Source organism: Bos javanicus, chromosome 15 (assembly GCF_032452875.1).
Source record: "Bos javanicus breed banteng chromosome 15, ARS-OSU_banteng_1.0, whole genome shotgun sequence".
Classification (NCBI taxonomy): Eukaryota; Metazoa; Chordata; class Mammalia; order Artiodactyla; family Bovidae; genus Bos; species Bos javanicus.
The window spans coordinates 34492176-34502326 of NC_083882.1; the positions used below are offsets into that span (position 1 = coordinate 34492176).

The 10151-nt window shown below is 43.9% G+C and overlaps 1 pseudogene; it reads left to right on the forward strand.

The window, feature by feature from the left end:
• Positions 1 to 3501: 3501 nt before the first annotated feature.
• Positions 3502 to 9891, forward strand: LOC133261184 (serum amyloid A-3 protein-like; annotated as a pseudogene).
• The last annotated feature ends 260 nt before the right edge of the window (positions 9892 to 10151 follow it).

Here is a 10151-nt window from a genome sequence, read left to right on the forward strand (position 1 = left end):
TGGTTAATCTAGAAGAGTTAAAATGTATTAAATATTTTACATGTGCCCAGAACTGATCCAAGCCCCTAGAACATTAAACATTTAATCCTGAAAATAATTCTATAAGGTAGATATTATTATTTTCTTCACTTTACATTGATGGAACTGCTCATGAGTCTTTCCTTTTGTCCCTCTGAGTCTGGTACTTAGACCTCAGATGCTATTCTGTGGGGCTTTTTTTGTTTGTTATTCTGTTTTCTGATTCTTCATAGCCTTGGTATTCTCTGCTGCTGCTGCTGCTAAGTCGCTTCAGTTGTGTCTGACTCTGTGCGACACCATAGACGGCAGCCTACCAGGTTCCCCCATCCCTGGGATTCTCTAGGCAAGAATACTGGAGTGGGTTGCCATTTCCTTCTCCAATGCATGTCAAAGTGAAGTCGCTCAGTCATGTCCAACTCTTAGTGACCCCATGGACTGCAGCCTACCAGGCTCCTCCGTCCATGGGATTTTCCAGGCAAGAGTACCGGAGTGGGTGCCATTGGTATTCTCTACAACTTGTATTAACTGTGAGAGAAAAATGGCAATCCCTTAGGTGTCTCTTGTCACACACGGCTTTTAGAGTAGGGGGTACGATCTAATTTCTTATGTAACCCAGGTCAAAAGTAGAACTGTTTACTAACTGTCACTATTAACACCCTGGGACCATAGGCGCTAACAGAGACCATCTATGCAAACCAGGACACAGCGACTCATGGGAGACTCTTGGGAGATCCCTTTAAAGCCTGAAGAGTCTGATATGGCCGAGACAGGGTGACTTTCTTTTGCAGGAAAAACAAATGAAAAGAACTGACCACCACTGTTGTCTATTATTCTAAGCATGTCCCTGCCAGGAAGACAGAGGGCATGAAGAAACAAGGTAAAGAACTTGCAATGCTTGACTTGGTTTCTAGAGGTTGTACTTGCTTTCTCTCTAATGATTCTATCAAAGAAGAAATGACTGGAGTGACGTGAGGAAGTGGGGAGTGGATTTTCAGTAATGAATGGCTCCAAACTAAGTGAAAGAGTTGCAACAGAATGTGATCACTGGCTCATGATTTCTGCCCTGAGGAGAGTAGGAGGACAGCAGAAGTGGGGTGGACATCACAGCCCCCTCTATGGAGTAGCCCCCAGTGTATGCCCAGTGCCAATGACTGTGGATGATTGACAGTGTCCCTTCTCCCCTCCATGCATACTCATATTCAGCTGAGCCAGCCCAGGGGCCTGGAATACCTGGACCACAGGGAACCCCATCTTTCCCAAGGAGTATAAGTTCTGTTGGGAATATTTGAATGTTACTTAGTCTTTCCCTGGATAAGAACCAGAGGGACAGAGAAATCCTTTAGACAGATATCTGCCTTACTTGTTCATCTCATTACACCTACAAGAAATAAAATATGATCCAGACCCAGGAGGAGGCATCATCATTATTTTGAGAGGCTCTATTCTAAGACAATGATTCCCAGACACCAGAGTCACCCTCACTTGGCTTGCTTCCTCCGGGGCCAGTGTTCTTCTGTCTAATGTCCTCCTCCTATTTCCCCAAGTCTGCTATTAATAACAGATTGCAAGTTCTTCACCCTTCTTCCCTTTCTGAAGATTACCACTTGAGCACAAGTCCCATGTCCTTCTAGACTCTTATTTACCATCTCCTAGCGTCTCAGTTCCCAAGTCTCTGTGATTTGCTTGTATCTGTCTTGGAAATCGCTTTTCTTTGTCTCCAATGCATGGCTCACATTCCTTCTCTCCTATAAACACTCCGGACAAGAATCCTGAGGTGGTGCTCCCTGTGCTGGGCCTTACTTGCCCTCCTGAGGCTTCCAACTCATGGGCCCACTATCAGGAAGAGCAGTTCTGAAGCCCTCTGAATCACCGACCATCTCTGACATATTACACATGCACCATCCCTTCTCCTCTAGGGAAATCCAGTGACCTTTGAAATTTCCCTTTTGGATGAAGAGGTAGAGACGGGGCAAGGAGTTCATCAGAGACTCCATCCTTGTGATAGCACCTGCATGAAGTTTCCTCTCAGGATTGTCTCACTAAACTCACAGAATAAAGCCCAGTCCTGTTTTCTGATTGAAACAACTATTCTCTGATATCATACCCTCCCAGCATTCTTGTACTAAGTTCCAGCTTTCTTTGCATCCTTCTCAAATCTTCTATTCTGGCCATTTAACAGCCAGTGGGTCCATTTCTGATCATTTTTATGATGTGTCATTGCTACACAACATTATGGCAAATTTCTACACTATAGTTCAACATTCCTGGGGTTACAGTGGTCTCTCCACATAGCCTGTCATCATGATCTTCAACAGTATCTGTTCATAGATACACTCGAGTGGAGAATTCCCTTTCCCAGGCTAAGTCCACCCTATGTGGGTGTTGGAAGTTTGATTTTCCTGGGTTTCTATTTCCTTCTTTCCTACTGCTGTACCCTGGGGTCCCAGATTCATCCTGAGCTGTCCTTTGCAATGGACCTATTCTGCTGTTCCATTCACCCTGTATCCTCACATTCTTTAGGCAATCAACTCTCTTTTTCTAATATTGATTACCCTTTCACAGAAAATGTCAATACATTATTGTGTGGGGGAAAAACACCTTGTCCCCACCAGGAGTGAGACTGGAAACAGACAGAAAAAGCCTAAGTTTCTACTCTATTGAAAGCTGCAGGATTGCACAATTTAGGGAAATTAGATGTGAGTGAAGAATAATACTGCTGTTTTGAATGCTGTGTTCTGGACAAGAAGGATTTCCCAAATTTTCTCTTCTTTTTTCTTTTTTGCTTCAAACCCATCTTCTGATTTGTTCCTTTAGCTGAGTTTGAGTATATAAAGCACCAGTGTCATCTCCCAGGCAGCCACACAGGCAGCTCAGCTTCACCAGGAACCTCAGCAGGAAGACACACCAAAGGTGAGGTGCTAGAACTTTCCAACACTTTTCCTCCTTGAAGACTCTCTCTCTTCACCATCATTCTTGTGCTGCAGCCCCATCTCTCTGCTGCCTTCCTGAATCTACTATTCTGACAGTTAGAATTCACCAGGTGTGAGTATTTCAGGAGGGGGTAGGGCTTCCCTCATATGCTTCTCCTATGTGAAGGCAGTGATGGGGTGAGCAGGTGGTCCACAAACACCAGAGTGTTGTTCACCTTGTCTCACCACCGCAGAGGCGTGGTGCCCAGACTCCTCATGCCTTTCGGTAACTTGCAGTGTAGTTGGGTTTCAGGGCTGACAGAGGATGACTGGACTGGAAAGTGGTTTATGCTAAAAGCCCATTGCAATCCTTCATACAGGAAATCATTGGGATTCCAGGGATTCACATGAAAATGAGAACTGGGATCCTCTGTAATACAATTTATCATCTATCTATCTATTGAGATAAAATTCAGTGGCATTTATTTTTGGAATGTAAGGATGTATCAACATTACAACTCCCTCCCCAATATCTCTCATCCTTGGTTGAGTCCGCTTATCTCTCTGCAGCAGGATGAAGCTCTCCACGGGCATTATTTTCTGCTTCCTGATCCTGGGCATCAGCAGTCAGAGATGGGGAACATTCCTCAAGGAAGCTGGTCAAAGTGAGGACCAAAGGATGGGCCAGGGGAGGCTGTGTCTGCTTCCCCCAGGATTTACCTGAGCAGAGGCCACATCCCCACAGGGTAAAGACCACAAACAGGCAGAAAAGGAGCTTGCTCTTTGTGGTAGCACTTTGTCAGGCTTTTCTGACCAGCTTTGCACTTTTCTTTGGGGATTCCCAAACCTAAGTCACATGAAATTTGGGCCCCAACTTTCAACAGGGGTGAGGAAGAGATCTGGGTTCAGGGGTGAAAATGAAAGTGAAAGTCACTCAGTTGTGTCCGACTCTTATATCCCTTCTCCAGCGGATATTTCTACCCAGGAATCAAACCAGGGTCTCCTGCATTGCAGGAGGATTCTTTACCAACTGAGCTATCAGGGAAGCCTTTTAAAGTCACTCAGTTGTGTCTGACTCTTTAGGACCCCATGGACTATACAGTCCATGGAATTCTCTAGGCCAGAATACTGGAGTGGGTAGCCTTTCCCTTCTCCAAGGGATCTTCCCAACCCAGGGATCAAACCAGGTCTCCCACATTGCAGGCGGATTCTTAACCAGCTGAGCCACGAGGGAAGCACAAGAATACCTGGAGTGGGTATCCTATCCCTTCTCCAGGATAGCTTCCCAACCCAGGAATATAACCGGGGTCTCCTGCATTGCAGGCGGGTTCTTTACCAACTAGGCTATCAGGGAAGCCCCATCAGATGTTCCTTAAATACAAGTATGGTTCTGCTGCCCCCTCGTGGGCAACCAGGGGAGAGCTCATTTCCAAGTCTGGTAGCCATGAGGTACACGCATCCAGTGGTTGGGGAGTGTTCACACTCTCCACCCACTTAATACTTGCAACTAAAATAACTGAGCCTCCTCTTGGCACTGTTCTAAAAGCTTTGTATGTATAAATGAACTCGTTTTCATCCTCAGGTTTTTAATCCTTTAGCCCTGAAATGTAGGTACCATTATCCCTTAACAGAGAACCTGAGGCAACAAGAGATTAAGACAGGTAACAAAGTCCTTCAAAAGAGCAGATTTAACCCTGAATGGTGAGCTCCCAGACCTTGCTATTAATGCCGGCACTTCCACTGCCTCCTAGACAAAAGTTCATGTGGGAGAGTGAGGGGTTTGTGAACACACGTCCTGCTCTTTATCTGAGCAGGTGACAGGTGGTGGGGATGTGGTGCCTTTGGAAGGAAACTCTATACAGTTCTCCTCCCCACAAAAAATGGCACCATGAATTACCTTGACAATGGTTCTACTGAGGCTGAGACCTGGCGAGAATCCTATAGCAAGAGATGTAGACCTCACTAGCCAGAGTGAAGTGGCCAAAATTTGTTTATTTCACAAAATTATTTTTTGTGTTTTTCTTCTGTGATAGTTTTTGACTTAACTGTTTTAAAAGTTTGCTGTTAACTTTATCGAAATCCTCACAGACCCAGCTAAAAATTTCTTTTCATCTCTGAGGTCGATGTTCTTCCAAGGGTTGTTCTAGGATCACTTGCATGAGAATCACCTGTGGTCTGCAGTGCTTTGTGGAAATGCCTGGGTCCACACACAACTCCTCCCCTGAACACAACCCCTGGGGCTGAGACTGGAGATTTGGCCTTTATTAAGCACCCCAGTTAATTTTTATACACACCGAAGCGTGCACAGTTACCTCTGGTTTTACTGTTCTTAGGTGACAAGATACATACGTCAAGCATTTTGGAAATATTTTTATGAGAATTCTGGATTCTAAGGAGCTATTTAAATCAGTGTGAATAATAGAGATGTCATAACTCTCAACAGTACTATCTTTCCAAATGTCAAACATAATATATAAAAAGGAGATAAGTTATCTCATAGAGTCACTATATAAACCATGATTATAATCCTATATTAGATTTTTCTTATTTTACTGATAAGCAGTTTTTTCTTGTTTTAGAAAAAAGATGTTGCCATTTAATTTTAGTTGACCAGATCCCTTCTGTCCGTAATTCTCTGCTCCTCATCTTAGTTCATCCTTTTTCTTTTTTTATCAAACTCTTCCTAAGGACCAGAGAGTGATAGTGTACTGAGCACCTACAACGTTCTATAAACTGAACCTGTATTTCCCTCAGTTCTTCTGCATAAACCTCCCCAGGGAGGCAGCACTCCTCCATTTCACTGGCGAGGACACAGAACTGTAGAACTGGTGGACCAGTTGCCCTTTTACTGCATCTGATCACCCTGTTTCTTCAAACCTCTTAGGGAACTCACCTTTATCACCTGCTAATTGAATTTTCCCAGGTGCCAAATATGCCCAGACCACTCAGACTTAAATTGAAGAAAGTAGGGAAAACCACTAGACCATTCAGGTATGACCTAAATCAAAACCCTTATGATTATACAGTGGAAGTGACAAATAGATTCAAGGGATTAGATCTGATAGACAGAGTGCCTGAAGAACTGTGGATAGAGGTTCATTTCACTGTACAGGAGGTGGTGATCAAGATCATCCCCAAGAAAAAGAAATGCAAAAAGGCAAAATAATTGTCTCAGGAGGGGTTACAAATAACTGTGAAAAGAAGAGAAGCAAAAGGCAAAGGAGGAAAGGAAAGACATACCCATTTGAATGCAGAGTTCCAAAGAATAGCAAGGAGAGATAAGAAAGCCTTGCTCAGCGATCAATGCAAAGAAATAGAGGAAAACAATAGAATGGGAAAGACTAGGGATCTCTTCAAGAAAATTAGGTACCAAGGGCACATTTCATGCAAAGATGGGCACAATAAAGGACAGAAAAGGTATGGACCTAACAGAAGCACAGGATACTAAGAAAAGATGGCAAGGATACACAAAAGAACTATACAAAAAAGATCTTCACGACCTAGATAGCCATGATGGTGTGATCACTCACCTAGAGCCAGACATCCTGGAATGCGAAGTCAAGTGGGTGTTAGGAAGCATCACTATGAACAAAGCTAGTGGAGGTGATGGAATTCCAGTTGAGCTCTTTCAAATCCTAAAAGATGAGTCTGTCAAAGTGCTGCACTCAGTATGCCAGCAAATCTGGAAAACTCAGCAGTGGCCACAGGACTGGAAAAGATCAGTTTTCACTTTAATCCGAAAGAAAGGCAATGCCAAAGAATGTTCAAACTACTGCACAATTGCACTCATCTCACACACTAGCAAAGTAATGCTCAAAAGTCTCCAAGCCAGGCTTCAACAGTACATGAACCATGAACTTCCAGATGTTCAAGCTGGTTTTAGAAAAAGTAGAGGAACCAGAGATCAAATTGCCAACATCTGTTGGATCATCAAAAAAACAAGAGAGTTCCAGACAAACATCTACTTCTGCTTTATTGACTATTCCAAAGCCTTTGACTGTGTGGCTCACAACAAACTGTGGAAAATTCTTCAAGAGATGGGAATACCAGACCACCTGACCTGCCTCTTGAGAAATCTGTATGTAAGTCAAGAAGCCACAGTTAGAACTGGACAGGGAACAACAGACTGGTTCCAAATCGGGAAAGGAGTACATTAAGGCTGTATATTGTCACCTTGGTAATTTAACTTATATGCAGAGTATATCATGTGAAATGCTGGGCTGAATGAAGCAAAAGCTGAAATCAAGATTGCTGGTAGAAATATCAATAACCTCAGATATGCAGCGATACCACCCTTATGGCAGAAATTGAAAAAGAACTAAAGAGCCTCTTGATGAAAGTGAAAGAGGGGAGTGAAAAAGTTGGCTTAAAACTCAATATTCAGGAAACTAAGATCATGGTCCCATCACTTCATGGCAAATAGATGGGGAAACAATGGAAACAGTGAGAGACTTTATTTTGGGGGCTCCAAAATAACTGCAGATGGTGACTGCAGCCATAAAATTAAAAGATGCTTGCTCCTTGGAAGAAAAGCTATGACCAACCTAGACAGCATATTCAAAAGCAGAGACATTACTTTACCAACAAAGGTCTGTCTAATCAAAGCTATGGTTTTTCCAATAGTCATGTATGGATGTGAGAGTTGGACTATAAAGAAAGCTGAGCACCAAAGAATCGATGCTTTTGAACTGTGGTGTTGGAGAAGACTCTTGAGAGTCCCTTGGACTGCAAGGAGATCCAACCAGTCCATCCTAAAGGAAATCAGTCCTGAATATTCATTGGAAGGACTGATGCTGAAGCTGAAACTCCAGTACTTTGGCCACCTGATGTGAAGAACTGACTCACTGGAAAAGACCCCAATGCTGGGAAAGATTGAAGACAGGAGGAGAAGGGGATGACAGAGGATGAGATGGTTGGATGGCATCACTGATTCTATGGACATGAGTTTGAGTGAACTCCGAGAGTTGGTGATGGACAGGGAGGCCTGGCATGCTGCACTCCATGGGGTCGCAAAGAGTCCGACACAATTGAGCGACTGAACTGTACTCAGATGTATGCAGAACCAAGTTGTCCTCACTGAGAGTACAGGGATGAATATTTTCTCCCTTTATTCTGTTGGGACTATCCTGTATCTGCAAGCTTCCCTCAGTATTGCCTTTGTCTCAAGTTCTGGTCAGAGCCTTTCCTGCATTTTTTCAGGTAGAGGTTCATTATACAAGCAAATGTAAAGAGCATCTGACCTCTTCTTGCACATATCACACCCCACCAGAAACAAAGTACCAACAGGCTTAGAATGGAATCAAACAGAATAAAACTTGCACCAAGTGTGATTCTCACAAGTTTAAATCAGGGAAGTGAAAAGTAAAGGAATATTTATTTCAAACCAATATAATAATCTCCGAGGGCTTACTCAAAGGCTGAAATTTGGAAGCAGCAGGAAGAAAATGTATCATTTCTCTATTTAGCCAAGATATGATCACGTTCATCTCATCCTTTTCTTTTCCTTTGCAGGGGCTAAAGACGTATGGAGGGCCTACTCTGACGTGAGAGAGGAGTAGCAGTGTTAGTCGCTCAGTCGTGTCTGACTCTTTGTGGCCCCATGGACTCTAGCCTGCCAGGCTTCCCTGTCCATGGAATTCTCCAGGCAAGAATACTGGAGTGGGTTGCCATTTCTTACTGACATGAGAGAAGCCAACCTCAAAGATTCAGACAAGTACTTCCACTCCCAGGGAACTATGATGCTACCCAAAGGGGACCAGGGAGCACCTGGGCTGCTAAAGTGACCAGGTACCAGGGACACTGGTAATGCAGGGATGGGTGAGCATAGCTCGGCTGCCTTGGAGAATATGAAGGGGCCAGGCCCTGGAGAACTTCCCTTAGGGCTGTGGGCCCTCCTCCTCTTACCCACCCTCCTGCTCTGTGTCCAGTGTGAGGTCTGAGTGGCTGAAGAGCAGCCCCTCTTTCCTTGGCTCCTCTCAGAGTCATTGATTCCTTGGAAAGAGGAGAGATGGGGAGGGTGCAGCTGTGTCTCATCAGCCCTGGATTAATCTCCTCCCCACACTTCTTCATTCCAGTGATGCCAGAGGGAATGCTCAGATTGTCACAGACTTGTCTAAGAATGGAGACAGTTGCTACCGGTGGGAGGACTCGAGGGCCGACCAGTTTGCCAATGAATGGGACCGGAGCGTCGAAGACCCCAATCACTGCAGACCTGCTGGCCAGCCTCTGGCCAGTACTAAGCTGTACTGAGCTTCCTCTCACTCTGTGCAGGGCAGGGCTGTGAGCCCCAAGGGAGCAGGGATGATGCAGAGCTAAGTTACTGCATTCTGTATCTGCAGTACTTGATAGTGTATAAGGGGCACATAAAAATAATTAATAAATGCTTGTAAAGTCAATTTGTCTTTGGTATTTAATACTCTAGGGTTTCCCAGGTGGCTCAGTGGTAAAGAGTCTGCCTGCCACTGCAGGAGACTCAGGTTCGATGCCCTGGAGAAGGAAATGGCACCCCACCCCAGTATTCTTGCCTGGGAAATCCCATGGACAGAGCCTGATGGGCTACAGTCCATGGAGTCGCAGAAGGGTTGGACATAATTTAATACTATGGGGATGATCAATAAACATCATTGTTTTTAAAAAGGAGATAATGTACTAATAAACAACAGTAATAATTCAGAGTAAAACTACAGTTATCCATTGATAACTGCTGGGGATGGGTTTCAGGACCCCTGCAGAAACCAAAATCTGCAAATACTAAGTGCTTCATATAAAATGGCACCATATAGTCGGCCCTCCACATGGAGAGCATGCCAGCTTTATGTCCAGAACATGGACCATGCTATATAAGCCATATTTGGACCATTATATGCAACAATTATCTGTCCACAACTCTGTGCTCCAAATCGTGGAAAGGATATTAGGAACACCATGAAAAACTTTGGCAGTAAAGCTTAAAACTTGATAAAAATCATCAAATTCTTAGAAAAACACAATTTACAAAAACTGACTCAGGAAGAAATGAAAACTTTGATTATTCTACAATTATTGTAAAAGATCAAATCTTCCTCCAAAGAATACAATAGTCCCAAAGGGTTCTATAGACAAATCTAACCCTTCAAAAAAGTGAATAATTATTTTTTTGTACAAACGATTCTGCTGAGTAGAAAATACTCCCCCAGCATAGGGAAGTTTGACACCTTGAAAATGAAAGAAAAGTACAAGCGGTCA